The 18,434-nt window shown below is 38.0% G+C and overlaps 1 protein-coding gene across 4 annotated transcripts in view; it reads right to left on the reverse strand.

Moving 5' to 3' along the window:
• Mpp7 (MAGUK p55 scaffold protein 7) overlaps window positions 1–13,769 on the reverse strand; it is a 259,878-nt gene extending 246,109 nt beyond the window's left edge. For all 4 annotated transcript variants that reach the window (XM_026410607.2, XM_026410608.2, XM_026410606.2 and 1 more), the window contains exon 1: window positions 13,581–13,769. The gene's annotated coding sequence lies outside the window, so the exon portion shown is untranslated. The remainder of the gene's footprint in view (window positions 1–13,580) is intronic.
• Window positions 13,770–18,434: the final 4,665 nt, after the last annotated feature.

Genomic DNA, 18,434 nt, shown 5'->3' on the forward strand with positions numbered 1-18,434 from the left:
GGCTGTAAGTGGAGTGTATCCAGCAATCATGCGAACTATGAGAAGGAATTCAGGAAGGGAGGAGTAGCTGGAAACAGGTCTGACCTGCAGCAGAAGGACCTGTTTCAAGCCCCTGTGAGCACAGGAAGGAAAGCAGAATGAAAACTGCAGTCCTGTGCCTCTCCTTCCCTTCTGTCTCACAAAGATTAGGATGGGAGCCCTTGAGTTCAACCTGACTTACCCTCCCAAATAATCAGTTTCACCTACTACTTCTCTTTTTCCAAAGTAAACTTTAGTTTGTTGCCCATCATCTATCTCTCATCACGTTAAATTTTTTTTTTAGCATACGATTTATTTTTATTTTTTTTAGTCATACATGACAGCAGAATGTATTTTGACATATAATACATACATGGAATGTACATACATCAATCATATTGTCTATTCTATTCTGCTGCCCTTTCATCATGTTAAATTTTAAAAAGAGGGAAATACTATAACAAAGATAACTTTTGGTTGTTTATCATTCTATCCATGAATGCCAAATTTAATATTAATTTAATGTAATAATAATAATAATCAACCTTTTGCCTATTTGATTATACTACAAGCATCTTAAAGGCAAAATAGCCTTTTACATCCTCAAATCTGAGAATACAACACAAAACAAACATGCATTGCATTCATTATTCTAAAGATAAGAAAAAAACTTGCTTTAATTTTTTTAATTCCCATTTCTTTACCAGTTCTATGGTATGTCTCCTTTTTTATTTTTTTAATTCCAAATGAATTAAGCTACTTTCAGAATATAACAAGAGGACTTTTCCATTAATAGTTCTGGGGCTTAGAAAACAATATCCCAAAGTGTGGCACTCTGGCTTGTGGAATACTTTGAATTAAAGAAAATGGGAAGCCCTTAGAAACTGCCTTAGAGTCCAAGTTTCTCTACCCCGCCCAGTTTCTCCCTCAAGTACAGAGAAGGCTCCCTGAGTTCCCCATCTGACTAAAAGAAGCTCTTCCAGAAGAACTGCACTGTCTTAGACCTCCTTTCTAAAATCGCATTAATCAGGGAAGATTAACTCCTGTCACAGGAAGAAGACAGAAGAACATCAACACACCCGGACAGACTGACACAAGCTTCTGCCAGGTTTATTCAGCTTCCCAACAGAAACATTCACAAACTACTGTCCATTCTTTGGGCCCATTCAACTCTCCTAAAAATCTTTTATTACCCCCAAGATTTGTCTATAGTTCCCCACATTTCCCTCTCCTCTGGGAGGGGGATTTTTAAGACTCAACCGTCTGGCCCTGCTTTGAGTTTCCTATTTTGGAAGGCTCTTAAGTTTGTGCATAATAATAAATTTGTACACCCTTTTTCTCTTGTCAGTCTATCTCAGCAAACTGATAAAGAACAGAGCAGAAGCTTTCCTGCCTTACAAAAGCTTCACGTAGATTTACTTCCCCACCCCCCCAAAAAAAAAAATCACTGCATTTTAACTTGCTATTTCAAAGCAAAACAATATGAAAACAAATTTAACTTACTCATCCTGAACAAATTTGTTCTACAATCTAATGGATAAACTTAAAATGTTGAAATCTGACTTAAAAAAAAAAAGACCCACACATTTAATCTGCCTTCTCTATAACAACTATATCTCACAGATAATGGAGAAAAGTTTCTCCTTTTTAAAACTATCTTAATAAAAAAGTTGGAATAAAAGATCAACCTTTTCCAAACCTCTGAGAATATAATGGATCTAGGCAATGATTATCAAACTTCATGAATATCACAAAAAGAAAGATTCAATACCCAGCACTATCGAGAGAGAGAGAGAGAGAGAGAGAGAGAGAGAGAGAGAGAGAGAGAGAGAGAGATTGATTTCAAGAAAGTTCAAGAGTGAGGGAGCAGAAGAGACAAACAACAGTATCTACTTCCAATTACAAGCATAGGTTACCTTTGTAGCAGTTTTGCCAAAAAATAGAAACGGAATCAAATCAAGATCTGGTAGCTACTTATAGGAAACAGAATAAGTTAAACCATCATAAACTACAGGTAGTTATGATGTTATAAAACAAATATTTCTTGATAAATGAACAGAACTTCTCTACAAGATCTCAATTGTATCTTAAAGATGAGAAAAGTTGATCCAGGACTCACATTTCTATGGATGTATTTATTGTGCTAAGACAGCACAATTAACAACTTCATAGAGGTTCAAGGTGTGTCCACATTTTTTTTTCAATTCCAATTCATAGAGGTAGGCTAGGTTCAGACACATTTTCATTCCTAGTGATGATAAACTTCCTTTCACTTGGAAAAATAGAGCCCAACTGAGCCAAAAAGTAGCTTCTTTCTAATCAGACAGCTTTAAGAGTGAATAGAGAAGGTGGAACCAGTTCAGCAACCTCAGAGGAGACAGATCAAGAAGAAGCACCAGCCCTCAACTAAACTGACCAAAAATGCTGTGGATCCAGCTGTTCTCAAAGAGTCTAAGACACTCTATGGGTCCTCAAGAACCTTTCAGGGCATCTGTAACATCAAAACTATTTTTTATAATGCTGAGGTTGGGGGTGAGGCTCAGTGGTGGAGCAGATGACAACAACACAATAGAATAATGCTGAGAGGTTATCTGCAATGCTCGCTATACAGACAGGTGCACTGATGGTAACAAAAACAAAAGTATACAAAACTGATGGTGCTTTGGCACAAATTATGGCAGTGGCACCAAGAGTGTGGGTAGTCAATATCACTATGAACTCAGAGTGGGGAAAAAAAAGTTTCATATAAGAACGTCCCTGATGAAAACAGGGAAGATTAATAATGGTGTGAAATCTCAATTCTTCAATACATGGGCTTTTGTAAGGTTCTGTGTGATGAAATGGGAAGTGCAAATACAGGATTTACGCTGCACATGAACTATGTGGCTGTCTCAAGGAAAAGTACTTGTGGCAATTGTTTGATCAGGAAGCTGAACCAGCAGCATTTTTTCCCCATATCATTTTAACATGAAATAATTGCAAAATAAACTATGGCCAATGTTTTATCAAAAATGAATGAAGTAATCCTCCTGCTTCAAGGAAAACTATTAACATTTGTTGACAATGATAAAATCTGAACTTTCAACTCAGAGTTTTGAAAAACTCATATCTGCCACCAAGAATGTGACAGCTTTCCCAATATTTACAGTTAACAATAAAGTACTGTGTACTTAAAAATTGGTTGAGCTGGGCAAAGAGGCACATCCCTGTAATCAGCTGAAGGCTGAGGCAGGAGGATCACAAGTTTAAAGCCAGCCTCAGCAATCTGGTCAGGTCCTAAGCAACTTAACGAGATCTGGTCTCTAAATCAAATGGGGATATGGCTCAATGGTTAAGTGCCCCTGGATTCAATCCCTGGTTCAAGAAAGAAAAAAAGAAAAAATTTGGTTAAGAGGATAGATCTTAAGTTTCATGTTTTTCCTAATACCAAAAAAGTGGGGGAGGGGCCACTAGAAAATGTTTGGAGGTAATAGACATATTTATGACCTGGATTGTGGTGATGATAACATGAATTTACATTTGTCAAGTTCATCAAACTGAATACATCAAACTATGTACAGTTTTTGTTATACCAATTGTACCTCAATAAAACCAAGGGTGGGGCGACTTTTATGATGGAACCACTGGTGATTTTAACAAATGTGCTTTTTTTTTTAATTGCATCATAAAATATGCTAATATTTAGGGGAATTTGTATAATCCCATGAACCAATTTTTCCAAACCATCCAGGGGTAAAAAGACTCAATGGATTTAAATGTAACACAGTGAGGAAAGTTTACTGATAATGCTTCAGATTCCAAACTGCAATTAAACTTTAAGAAACAATTATAAGCAGAATTTTGCAAATGACATTTGCAGATGTAATTATTAAGACAATATATCTATTAAGAAAATATCCAGAGTTATCCAAAAAGACTATTAAAATACTCCTCTTTTTTCCAACTGCAGTTTTATCCGAGGCTGAATTTTCTTCATGTACTTCAACCCAATTGTAATAGATTGAATACAGAGGCAGACATGAGAATCTTGTTCCTTGTACTAAGCTAGGCATTAAAAAAGAGTTGCAAAAATGTAAAACAATGCCACTCTTCTCACTAACTTCTCTTCATAACATTTAATTTTCATAGACGTGTTATTTATGTTAATGTACAATGGGGTTTTACTTTTAATTATTTAACAAACACTCTAAAATTTCCTGTTTAAATTTCTAATATGGTAAATACTGACAGATATTTTAAAAAGGTCTTTGAGGTAGATCCTTAATAATTTTTAGAAGTATGAAGTGGAACCACACGTTTGAAACCAGGGTTCCAAGGAAATAAAGCCAAGGTCAAGGATGTGCTTGTTCAAATGAGCTTTCAGACATGACCTTCTTACTTTTTGTCATTTAATTTTTTGTTTTCCTATACTTGGGATTGAATCCATGGCCTACCACATGCAAGGCAAGCACACTATCAGTGCTATGAGGTCCATTCTAGCCCTTGTTTTTATTCTTATTTTGAGATAGGGTCTCCCTTAAGTTGCCAATACTGATCTCAAACTTGTGATCCTCCTGCCTCAGCCTCCCTAGCAGTTGGGATTACAGGTATGCATCACCACACTCAGCACAGACATGACCTTATTCTTCCATTTCTTCTTTGAAGGAAACACTACAAGTTGAGAGTCCAGTAGGAGCCCATTGACAGACCAAGAGCACCTACCACCTACCATCCATCACCAGCCACAGCCATCCCTAGAAAGGACCTTCAGAGCAAATTTTGGTATTAGGCCATGAATGGGAGATTAGGAGACCTGGGGTGGGGGATTGGGTAGCACTTACTCCCTCTTAGTTCAGGTGCCTCTGACCATGCTAGTGGATTAAGAGAGCTAGAGGTAAACTGTTCCCATGTTCTTTTTCCTCCAGCTAACTTAAGAGTTATTCACAGCAAAAACTGATCTCTTTCCTTTTATACCTGACTGGTAAACTCTTCAGGACTAGATTTATAACAAAAGTCACTTAAGCTTCAAGGTTTGAAGTATGGAAGCCTCAATTTTCAAACATTTTCCTCAGTGTTCAATGAGATGTATGGACAAGACCTTCCAATCAGGAACACAGAACGTAGAGTAAGTAAACTATTGTAGAGGCTTTGCAGAGAGCCAGCAGCTGAAAAGTTCAGAGCAGATGAGTGACATGACCCAACTAAGTATACCCCCAATGTCATATAAAGAAAAGGTTTTAGGGGCAAGGGCAACTTAATTATTTAATGCTTCCCAGTAAGGGAAAACTATTTCTTAGGTTACTACTGACAGATAAGATGAAGAGCCATTATTAGTGTCCCATGGAGCAATAACAAAAAGTCTGCTGGGGATTACATTCTATATTCTATAAGTATCCTCCCTCAAAAATTTTACAGTCTTTTTTCTTTTTACTTTTTATTAGGGAATATTCAAGTATATACTAAAGTAGAGAGACTAGTAGAATGGAATGAGCCTCTATATACCATCATTTATTTTCAATACACGGTCCATTTTATTTCCTCTACAACTCCTCTACCTTCCCACCCCAGATTAATATGCAGTTGTTTTTAATTACTGCATTATAAAAAAATGACTATAATGCCATTATTAAATTTTTGGAAAACAAAGACAGCAAAGAAGTAACTCACCTTTCATCTTAATGCCCATTAACATTGTTATTTGAACTGTTTTTATTTGATATGGACATAAATGGTACAAGGACAATTTACAGAATTTTACATGAACATAACTTTATTCCTTATTACTAAAGTAGAATGATCCTGATTACAGGATTTTGTAATATTTTGCCCAGTTTATACTACCAATTTCCATAAACAAAAATAATAAATGTCTATGTTGTGCATTTAGGTTGTTTCTAATTTTTTTAGGTATTAAAATTGTAATGAGGGAGTTCATAACCCACTTGAATAAAATGTATGAAATATGATATGTCAAGAGCTATGTAATGTTTTGAACAACTAATAAAAAAAATTGTAATGAAAAACTGTGTATATAAACCTCTAATTACATACACCAACAAATGCTAGACATGCTTAATGTAGATAAAGTAGGCTCCCAGGTGAATCCAATATAGCAAATGATAAAAGAACTAATACCACAAAGACCAGGAAACCTAGCTCCTTTGGACTGAATGCTTGGGAAGAATCATTAACCAGGGACCCAGATTAGCCTTTATGAAAATAATCAAGCCTAGTTCATTTAGGGAATTCTTGCCTAAAGCGAAACATTAGCCAAATATATGATATTTGGAGAAATACTAAAGACCTATTAACAAATCAACCTCAGGGAACTTAAACTCTGCAAAACTGTTCAGAATCTATAAAATTAAGTCACCATGTATTAAGAACATACTAGGTACTGAGACTAAAAAGTGAAAAAAGCAATGTGTCTGTGTAAATATCTGATGATCTTAGAGGAGACATAATTACCAAAAAAATGTTGTAAGCACTTTCCTAGAGAAGAGGATACAAGAGGAACTCACCTCTCTAGATGTCAATATACAAATTGTAGCAGTAAAAATAAAAACAAAAACCACTGTGGAATTAGAAGAGGAACAAATTAATCAGAATAGTGCAGGAACCTAAAAATAGATTTAAGTGGGGATGACTAAGTGGGTGGGTGTGGAGTGCATGCTCCTGGATGTATGGTAGAGGTACATCACAGCCCACTAGGTCATTTAGTAAATGCGACTAAGGAAGAATAGTTGCCAAAAAAAAAAAGTAAAAATGTAGAAACATACCTTTATTAACTAGGAATGGAGAAATACTTCCTAAACAAGACCCAGAAGGTGAGAAAATGATTGGCTCACAACAAAATTAAAGATTCTATTTAAAACAGGATTTCAAAGAAAAAAATTTTTGACAGGAATAAAACAGATTTTTTTCCAGTGCTAGAGACTGAAATAGAAATATCTGCAATATTTAAAACCCAGTAAGAAATTAACACCTACAGTATACACACACACACACACACACACACACTATAAATTAGAGCACAAAGGCAGGAAAGGGATAGGAAATCCTAATAGGAAAGGAGACAAATATATAAAATGCCCAAACCACAAAAGGGGAAACCCACACAGCTAGTAAGCATGTGACAAGATATTCAGCTGTCCAGTAACCAGCGAATCACAAATGAGAACAGTAACATCTTACTTTGGGCCTGGATTTCTCCACCTGTTGCATCAGATTGGAAAAAAAAATTACAAAGTCAGAAAATATCAAGTGCCAACAAGAATGTGGAAAACAGCAGCTGGTGAGAGTGTCAGCCACACAGCCATCCTGGAGAATAATCCAGCAGCGCTTCATGAAACCAGGCATATGCCTGAAAGAGCGTCCTTATAGGGTAAGAGACACATAAACGGGCACGGGTGAAGGGGGAAGGTACACTAAGTTAAATGGAGACTCTGCATGGACCAATAATGATAGTGAGCCATGAACTAATAATTAACTCAAGTCTGAGCACCTGATTTGGGAAGGGAAGTAAGGAGAGGACTGCATGCTACACATTCTTTCACTGAACCAGATGTGATGTCATCATATAGCAAATATTGTGCCCAGTTTTGAGGTCCCAGTAACACAAATCAGGTCCTTGCCCTCAAAGAGTTTGATGAAGGAAACAATAAAAAGCAAACAAAATTGTGAGTATGGTAACTGCTACAAAGGAAATAAAGCAAATGATTGAGACAGTAATGGGCAAAGGGGTTCTAATTTTCAGAGGATCATCAAAAAAAGGGAGGGACTCTCAGAGAATTGCAGAAAGAAAGGCACTCAGCAAACGGGGAAGAGAGCTTTGAGAACTACATTCAAGGTCAAAGTCACCAGAATACTACAGGTGAGGCTGTGTTCTGAAGATGATTTTTGGGTAGTGCCAGTAATTGAATAATCTTGAGAAATCCTGTTACATAAAGTGTGGACTACAAGAACTGTTAGAGTCCAACACTTTCATGACCAAAAAAATTCAACAATGGGGACAGGTGGCAGCACTGGAAATATGCATATCTACATCTATATAAACAAATGTTTCTGAAACATTATTAGAATGCACAGTCATAAAGAGTAAATGAGTGCTCATTATTTTCTCAGTATAGTGCCAGGAAATGAGGATGAACATAAAATTTTCTGTCCTTAAGGAGCTTCCTTAAACTTCCTAAGATTCAGGATTCTATTATTTCATAACAATGATTTTTAACCTTAATAGTCAACATTTATTACATGCTTTGCAAACTGTTTTGTTTCTACACCCATAAGTTCATTTAATATTAACAACATAATACTATATTATTTACACCTTAGAAATGAAAAGCAGAGGTTCAGAAAATTGCCTGAAGTCAAAGATCTAGTAACTGGCTGGACAGAAATTCAAATAGATCTAACTTCAAAGCCTACATCAACAATTACACTTCTATTCCTTCTAGAATCTATTCAATGGTTTTCAAAGTGTGGTCCCAGGACCAGCAGAATCATCATCATTACCTTGGAACTAATCAGAAATGCAAGGAACCCAGACCTACTTAAGATACTCCAGGTCAGAGGGCAGCAGCCTAAGTTTTACTAAGCCCTCCACGTGATTTGAAAGCATGCTAAAGTTTGAGAATCACTTGTCTATATTTTTTCATACTAAGCTTAATGTTAAGGAAATGACAACCATTTTGAAAATTCCAAAATTTAAGAGGTATGAATAAGAATAAATCAAAACAATGCTAATTCATTGCCTCACTGTCCAGAGGACAGTACCCTCTTTCCCAAACTGGCAAAATATCTAATCTGCATCCTGATTATGCTACATTAAAAAAGTAAAGTGGACCCTCTGAATCCACAGGTTCCACATCCCAGGATTCAACCAAGCATGAGTCAAAAATATGCAGGAAAAAAAATTGTGTCTATACTGAGCCTATAGACTTTTTCTTATTACTCCCTAAACAGTACAGTATAACAACTATTTATAAAGCATTTACAATGTATTAGGCATGATAAGCAATCCAGAGGTGATTTAAAGTATATGGGAGGACATGTGTAAGTTATATACAAATACTAGGCCATTTTATATAAGCAATTTAAACATCCATCCTCACATTCTGGAAGCCCCAAGAGGGTCCTGGAACCAAATCCCTGACGGATAACAAAGAATGAATGTATAACTCTGATGTGCCTTACTGGGAACTGAGGGAAATGCAAAATAGGCATAGAGCACAGAAGTCCACACTAACTCCAAAAAAAATCAGAGGCCATATTAGGAAGAAAAAAATACATTTTGAATTTTGGGCAGTAGAAGCTTGATAAATCTTGAGCCATAACTCCATAATCCTTTTTATCCTGGGCTCAACTCCAAATTTTTACAACATCAGTTCAACAAACTTCCAATTGCCAAAAAAAGAAGTTGCAGCCTTCAGAAACATTTGATTCTCGATTCAAATTACTTAAGTACACAGAACTGTCTTTCCATGAGCATTTTTAATCACAAGTAAAGGTAATCAACACCTAATTACACAGCAACCACTAACATGATCCCTGCCCCTTATTACACCTGCCCCTTATTACACCTGCCCCTAACAAAATTCTATCTGATCCTTTTCTTTTCAAAGCTATATCAAGAACAAGAATCTTTATCCCCAACCCAAGTCCTCAATTTGAGCAGAACATGTGTATTCAAATTTGCCTATTACCAATTAGGCTTTAAAAAAAAAAAAAGGAAAAGGGATGGAAGAGAATGAGAAATAAGTATATTAAGTTTCCAAGAGAATTTGAGAACTTATAAGGTAAATAACTCTCTGAAGCTATTCACTTGCATATGTCATTCATTAATTTTATAAAGTTCAATTTTTATAATTTTATAAGGCATCAATTGGAAGACTAAAGAGTACCTAGTCCAAGTCTAGACCACAAGAGAGTTATAAATCTGACTTAAAATGCTCACTAACATGATTAAATTCCTTTAAAGGTGAAGAGAACCCTAGGAAGCCAACACCAGGATAGCTTTAAACAGCCTGGCCACTTAAAACAAACCACCTTCCCACGCCCATGTTCATCCAAGGGCTAGCTGCACTGCCAAAGAACTATCTAACCAGAAAGGATGTACCCTATTTATTTCTCTCCTTCCAAATCATCATCAAATCCCCTGAGAACAAGATGGCTCCAATAAACTAGTTATCGTTGCTCTTCTCCCCACCCACAGCATAGTAGAACTGAAATAAACACACCTAAAGACTTTCACATTTAAGCTCCTTGCATTTGCCAGGGATACCTTCAAAATATCTTGCAAAATGCAATCATCCCAGGTTCTCCAAGAACATGAACCATTCCTTTCCCTCAAACGGGAATTGCTTCTATCAAAGCAACAGCTGTTTTCTGATCTTCCATCTGCAACCATCAGTAAAAAAAAACAACCTGATTAGTAACAAGCCCAACTAATAGTACTTATCAGAGAGAAAAGAATACTCTCAGCCTACGTAAGTAAAGCCAACAAATAGATGTTTCTCCTGAAAGAACAGAAAGATTTGAGTATGAGAAAAAAAATATTTTTACAAGCCTAGAAAAAAAATTATTTTACTTAAGCAGCTGTTTATAGTGAATAATCTTGTTACACACACCATTCACCACTTCTTTTAAAGAATCAGGAATCTAGGGACTGGGGTTGTCGCCCAGAGGTAGAGTGCTCTCCTACCATGTGTGAGGCACTGGGTTCGATCCTCAGCACCATATAAAAATAAAATATTGTGTCCACCTATAACTAAAAAAGAAATATTTAAAAAAAAGAATCAGCAATCTAAAGAAAAGCAAAGCACAAGGCTTTCCACAAATAGTTTAGTACCAAATTATATAAGATTTCAACAAAACACAAAGCATTCTGTAAAAAGTTCAAGTATACATAAATAAGAAGCAATAAATCTACACTCTGGTTTGGATCCCTGACCTCAAGAAGAACCAAAAGGCTTTAGAATAGAGGTTATTTGTGAAATGACTAGCAATTTCCTTCCCTTTAAACCACCCTATCCTTCCAAATAACCTTATTCAATAAAATTTAAGCCATTCATTGCTACAATAGAAACAGCTGAACATTTTTATGCTTGTCATTGAAATGTTTATAATAATAATTTTTAAATCAGCTTGAAATCATCAATAAGCAGCATTCAGTGCACCATCTAGTGGAAGTCATGTAATGTAAAGGTAATGCAATTAATTTTTTTTTAATAAAAAGAAAAATCGCTGAAACCAAGAAAATCATATAGGTTGGAAGGGGAAACTCAGGTATGAATTCAAGCAAATACAAACAGCCAGAATCTCTTTCCAGTTTCCCACACTGCAGGAGGGCTGGACTCATCAAAAGAAAGGTTTCATCCTTAAAAATTAACAGATGATGAAAGGTTTCCTTATGGAAATTTTTTTTGCTTCAGTGCTAGAAACTAAGTTAACAGGAGAGTAAAAGTTAAGCAAAGGTGCTAAAGCATAAATCAGTAAGTTAGTGCAGGGCAAACTGACAAGCCTTGTGTCTTGTATGTTACACAAATAAGCTATATCAAAATATACCTATAATATGCTATAGATGCATCAGCATTAAAACAAAGGATTACTTCATGATTCAAAGAGTTCCATTCATTAATTCATAAAACATTTCCACATTACCCCCAAAACTAGAATTAACAAAACCTGACAACTCTATAGAGTTCCCTAAGTATTGACATCAGAGAGGTTATTCCCAACTACCCATGTAAACCTGCTCCACATTGACTCTTAAATTCCCTTGTGTGAGTCATTCTAATTAAGGAATTTTGTTACATTTTCAACCTTTCTATAAATTTATAGTAAAGACGCCCCTAAAGTCATAATCACAAAATACATCAGACTTCATTTGTATTTGCCTTTATGCAAATTATTTCAAGCCAATTATGAAATAATAGTCCTGAAATCACTTCTAAGCTAGAGATGCAAACATAAATAAGGTTCTGGATTTTGGAAAGCCCCCCAAATTTTAAAATAGAGATTCTCATAGCACTACCAAATTTTTTGTTGTGCCTGTGTGGCAAATTATCTTTGGGCAAAATTCAAGCTATGTTAGCAACTTAGGAGAAAAATGAAAAAGAAAACTAATAAACTATTTCTTTTACTTGGAAATAAACATCTTGGTATCTGACTCCTGTACATGTGAAGGAATCAGTATCCAGAAGCTGGCTTGATAGAAAGAACCTTAAATCTTGGATTTAAATCTGGGTATAAATTATGGAGGATGGTGATTTTGCTCAGTGGTAGAGTGCTTGCCTAGAATGTGTAGGGCCCTCGGTTCAATCCAGAGTACTGCAAAAATGAACAAAAAATTAAAATAAACTAGAAGTCAGTCAAGTGAGTAGGATAGACTCCTGTCATCTCTGGGGCTTTCAGTTTATGTGCCTTAAAAGTGGGCATGCTATGCACAGCCTATCTCAGTAGCGTAGGAAGATGGCATACTAAAATTGACAGAGGATATGAGCTTCTCAACCAATCGATCTAAATGAAAATACTATTTTGTAGAACATTAGTGGACCTGGACAGAGAAAATGCTCTTCAGGAGTTCTCACTGTGCCATTATTACTAAATTTCGTTGACCTTTATCATTTCATTATCATTTCACTTGTGACTAAATGGTGTACCAAGGGGGGGGGGGGGGAATGGTAATAGCAATCCAAAGTACTGCTTTATAAATGCGTCAAATCACGCATTGAATTGCCTAAGGCTTGTCTGCAAAGTAGTACCAGTGAGCAGCAGGTGCATCCCTGGATGCCTAAAGTCCAGAGATTACTTCAGAAGAGGCTTTTTTTTTTTTATTTGCTGTTGTTACAAATCATAAAAAGCAAAAAAAAAAAAAAAAGAAGAAGAAGAAGAAGAAAGAAAGAAAAGAAAATCACAATTCTACTTCTACCCATGGCAGAGTGATAGCAACAAGGTCCCACCCCCACAATCCTTTCAAACCTGCACAAGCATTCCTTATGAACATTACTCCCCCTCATTCCTCTCTCACCTTTCACCACTTTAGTCCAGACAAAGGTGAGTCACACTGCTGGGTCTACTTGTCATTTAAGGAAAAGCCTCCAAACAAACTCACGTTAAAGGCTAATCTTAATTCTAAAAATAATAAATAACTGAAGAGAACGTTAATGTGTACACCACCGCACTGTCAAGTGCCTGTCTCCAGAAAATGTGTAATTAACACGACCAAAGTAAAGACGCCTTTCTGGCTTAGAGAGCACACAGCTTATCGCTACTTATCAGAAGGTCCTGCAATTCCCCTCCACCTGCACATCTTCCCGCCCTCCGACCGTCGCCCCACCCGAGTCCAAGAGGGTCCCCAAAGTCCCGCCCGCGGCGGCTCCACACAACTGGCCCCGCCCCCACCTCCCCGCAAGGTGCCGCCGCCCACGCCACGGCGGGCTCCCGGCGGAGGCCGCTGGAGGCTCCCGGTGACCACCGCCCCCGCCCGGTCGCCCGCGGCCAGAGCAGCAAGGGGAACCGATCTCGCCGCCAGCCGTAAGCAGGGTATTCGGACAGGCGCTGCAGTCCCAGCGCCCCATTACCTGCTCTGGTAACCGTGGTCTTAGGGAGACGCGCTGGTTCTTGCCCCTAAAGCCCGGGGACAAGTAGGCAGCTACCGGGGCAGCTGCAAAGGACAATCAGAAGCCGGCGGGCTCGGCTCCACTGCGGCGGGCGCAAAACGCACAAACCCAGTGGGAGACCGGCCCCCACCTCCAGCCCGGCGAGTAACCGACTCGGCCCCCTCCCTCGGAGGGGTGGAGACACGGTTGAGGGGCGGGGTAAAGGGCGGGGCCGCACCGCCCGCTGGGCGTGAGCTTCGCCGAAGCTTTGTAAGAGGCGCCCGCTAATAGGCTGCGAAAGTAGTGGGAGTCTCAAACTTGAGGGCAGCCTTTCCAACCGAACTCCCTCATTGGTCAGTAAGGGAAAACAAAGAGTAGCCCTGATTGGTGACAGCTCTGTAGCTCCTCCTCTTGCCCGCAATCCTCGCCCGTTTAGCTCCTGCCCGCCTGGTTCGCTTGCCCTTGGTTCCTCTGTCCCAGGTGGCTGCAGGATGGGGTGTGTTTGACGAACAAACAGCCTCCCTGAAGAAAACCCCGGATGCCCAAGTTCATTTGCCGGATACCAGCTTTCTTACCTCTAGGCAATTCTTTAATTTTCCTGTGAACTTGGTGAATAACAACTGATTTTAAACATCACGTGAATTTAGAGAGGTCTCTTGGTTATGCTAGAAAATGCTGCGTAAGATTCTGGTGGATATTGTCATGCGAAGAAAAGACAAATTGTTTTCACCTTTCATGAGATAATAGGTGACTTTATCTTTCTGCTTTCCATATTTTAGCATGTATTGCTTTCATAATTGAGGGGGGAAACTGTTTTGTAAGAATAGAAAAATGAGTAAAATGTAGAGAAAGGTAAAAATAAAAACTTGGAGGATAAGCAGGGAACTAACTGATCCAACTGTAGCAGAAGAAAACACAGTAAATACACTTAAAATCTGAGCACTATCAAAAAACATGAACTGGTACCAGCCCACTTCAGCTCTCTTAAAAAAAAACTTAGCAAACATGACTGAGGTACCCCATTTCCTTCCTGAGTAACCACTATTTTTGCAGCTCATAATATAGATAGCACTACAATGAACACAGCTTTTATTATAGAAAAACACCTTCATAGGAAAAGTTTGGAATCCAAAGTACAAAAAAAAAAAAAAGACTACAGAAATAAATTCAGATGTGAACTGGAAAGCTTAGATAATGGAGGGAAAGAAAAGAATGTGACACAGGCTTTGAAAATTAAAAGCTGAGGGAGGGAATTGAGATAAGGATCACTGGTAACCCAGGCTGGGTGTCATCTTGGCCAGTTTAGAAGGGAGTGAAGTTTATCTCATCTAAGGACCATTCTAGCACAGTTCTCTCCTGCTGCCTTACCATTCTTTGTTCTTGTCATTCTGGTGAAGTTCTAAAACAAGCTGTATGAAATTAAGCACTTACTTCCTCCAAAACTGAATTATAGAACAGTGAAAAAATAGAGATTGACAAAAATCAGATTTAGCGAAGGAAAGGAATGTTAAGGTAAACATCAACTTGAAAAGAAGCAAGGACAAGAAAGCTGATTCAAAGAGCAGGACAAATCCTTTTTCTCTTACTTCCTGAGAATAAACTTTGTCTTTGGAGGACAAAGTAACCACATTTCCTAAAGGCTTTTGACAGAACCTTTGAAATAAATGGAATCCTAAACAATAGTCTGAAAATATATGACCTGGAGTAAGTACTCTAAGCAAGTAACTTAGTGTTCATATCTACTTAATTTTAAATCATCTAAGGAAAAAAGGGAACTTAATGTTTCCTAGTATGAGCAAAAAAGGAAGAACACAATACAAAAGTCTTTTCTACAATAACACCTGAAATTCCATCACTAACTTTCTTTCATTGGGATTAAATAATATGTATCTAAAATGCTTTTTTTATTCATTGACTCACCAAGCATGTAATCAATATTAATTCTCTAATACTAAGCACTCAGAATGTAGCTTTGAAGTAGACAGACTTGATAGGCTATTCTCATTAGTACAAGAAGAGAGATAATGAATGAATAAATAGGTTAATTTGCAGAGTGGTTCAAGGACAAAGAAGAAAATGAAAAAGTGACCAGAAAATAGTTTATTTAGGAACAGGAATAACTTTTCAGGTATGGCACATGCCTGTAGTTCCAGATACTCAGGAGGCTGAGGAAGGAGGATTGCTTGAGCCCAGGAGTTTGAGGCCAACTTGAACAAGATCCTGTCTCAAAAATAATAAATAACTTTCCTTGCATCACAAACTTGCCTAGCATGGATGGGCCCAGAATGTTGAAATGCTTTATTCTAAGATGTGAGCTGCCACCTAAGTGAGGAAACACCAGCTTTGCAAAATTCCAGAAGAGAGTAAACAGTAAGGGCAAAAACCAAAAAAGAAAAGGGATGTATCGGAAGAACAGGGAAAAGGCTATTAAGGATAGACTGGCCTAAAAAGGGAGTGGTATCAAATAAGTCAGAGAGGGAAGAGGGCCCCTTGATATGACAATGGTAAGAACTAGGATTCCTAACAGGTATAACATGAAGTTTCCAATATTGGAGTACAATCATATTTCTTTTTTTTTTTCTTTTTCAGAGTAATGACAGAAATAGATATTCATTCATTAAGTCAGTCCATCAGGCATAGATCTATGAAGAACTTACTGTTTGCCAACCAAGAGATTAGATCTGGGGATATAACAATGACAAACTATTACTGTGCAAATGATGAAGAAATTAAAGGTGCTATAGGCCCACAATCTTGAAAGGGCCAGCTTTTTCTGGAAATTACTTCAGTTGAATTCTAGGCACCCAGTACTCTCCTTGGTACTAGCTTGAAGTTGCCATTTCCCTTTAAGGTCTTCTACTAATTTCCCTTTCCTGTCTGAAATATGCCTGCATAACCTAAGTTTATTTAAAAAGCAAAAGCACTTGCTCAGTTGGTAAATGTCAATGAACAATCCCACTGTCACCAGCTCAGTGAGATCAATATGTAAAACACCCAGAACTGGTGGAATATCAGGAAGCAGGAGCCAACCATTGTCTGCAGTATCCTATCAATAAAGAGTCAGTGGGAGGAGAACTGCCCGTGCCCTGGGGCAATCCCATAACTTTTCTAATGGCTATTAGGTATTAAAATCCTTTGGCCAACTAAGCTCCAAAATACAGTTTTAATTCAGAAATTTAAATCTCAATGCCAACATTTTGATCAACACTTCAAGCTACATCCAAAGGTAGGCCCTTCTTCCCAAGACTTCCCAACTAGGGTCAATGCTGACAGGCCAGGTACTCCCAGAAACTGGAAAGGACTCCATGTCTTTATCCCATAGACCCTTCTTCCAATTCATAATGCAAAAAGCAGGAAGAATACTGGACTAGCATATTTGTCCAGTATTTGTGTTTAATACTATCACCAGGATGGTTTGCTCTGAGCCTGGCCAATGGCTAAAACTTACAGTTTCCCTCTTGGATGTTTTTGGACATTCTTAGCGACCTGCACCTCAAACATCTTGTGTGCACCTCTCAGAATCTGGGCAATGCAGTTTTCTCTGGAAGCCTCCTCCTCCTTAGTTTCTGGTTCCCTGCAGGCCACATCCTATAGATTCTCCCGCTGAGGAGGAGGGGAGGAAATGTTCTCCTGGCCTCTCCAGGTGTTCTTCTTGGGTAGGATTTAAACATCTCCTCCAGCCCAGCTCTCTGTAATTAATGGCTCTTATCTGGTCCTCAAGAAACACTCAGACATATTTTCCCCGATCTGTGGATGGGCAGCTACACCCAGTGCAAAGCCATTTTCAGCATTCTTTCTCCTTCATCCTCCCCACTCCACCCCACCTCCACTCCACCCCACCCCCACTGTCTTAAACCAATACCTTTAGTCTCTTATTCTTGAGATTTGTGAGGTCGATGTCAGAAGCTCCAAATAGAGTACATCAGTCAAGTTGCCCTAGTGGTCCTACTGACACCCCTGTCTAGTGAGTTTAAGAACAAGATCTTGAAGGGGTATTGATGCGACTCATAGCATTGCCTTCTTCAAAGAAAACTCCTCATTAGGTCCTTTCCAAATCACCATACCCTTCACCTTTTATGTTGAGTGAAGGGGTTTTAAGACTCACTAAGTGTTAAATTTCCTTTGCAGATTTGCTTCCTGTTGCAGCAATTTATTTTAGAATTTCACACCTATTGTTTCTTATGGGCCTCAGTCAAAATTTCACTTACATCTTGTCATACTATAAAACACTTTTGGTTAACACCAAGGGCATAGAGTAAAGAAAACTTGTTCTCTAAAATCATGATGTCAGACACATTGCTGTTTGAATCTGAGTTAGAATGGCAATCCCTTTTGCTTGTGGCACAGGGAAACAACCTTGATTTCCAGCCTAGGGAATGATATTCCTTCGGTTCCAGGATTTGTATTCTGTCTTTATTTTAAATTTATTATTTCCAAAGAAATAGTACTCTGAATCTATCTTTGAGGCCAAACCTCATGTGAATAAAAATATTATTAAATGTTAATAAAATAATTATAGCCTTGTTCTGCTTTGAGTCTATCCCAAGACTTTCCTTCAAATGCTACCTGAACTCCAATCCCTCCCCAAATCCTACAAGAACTCTGTCTTTGTTTGGCAAGGGTCCTTGTCACACTCTTCTGTATCACAAGTTCATAAGCTCAACCAAGTTCAATTGCAGGCTTTTCTCTGGTGCGGTGTGACTGTTGGACTTTATCATTAATGACCCAGTCTTCACTGTAGAGGTTACTACTCCCGGGTTCTGTATTCCAGTCTGCATCTCTTTAGGCTGCATCAAGTCACATAAACCATTACCACCATTGTACCATCCATCACCA

The sequence above is a fragment of the Urocitellus parryii genome, chromosome 9 (assembly GCF_045843805.1).
Source record: "Urocitellus parryii isolate mUroPar1 chromosome 9, mUroPar1.hap1, whole genome shotgun sequence".
NCBI classification, from domain to species: Eukaryota; Metazoa; Chordata; class Mammalia; order Rodentia; family Sciuridae; genus Urocitellus; species Urocitellus parryii.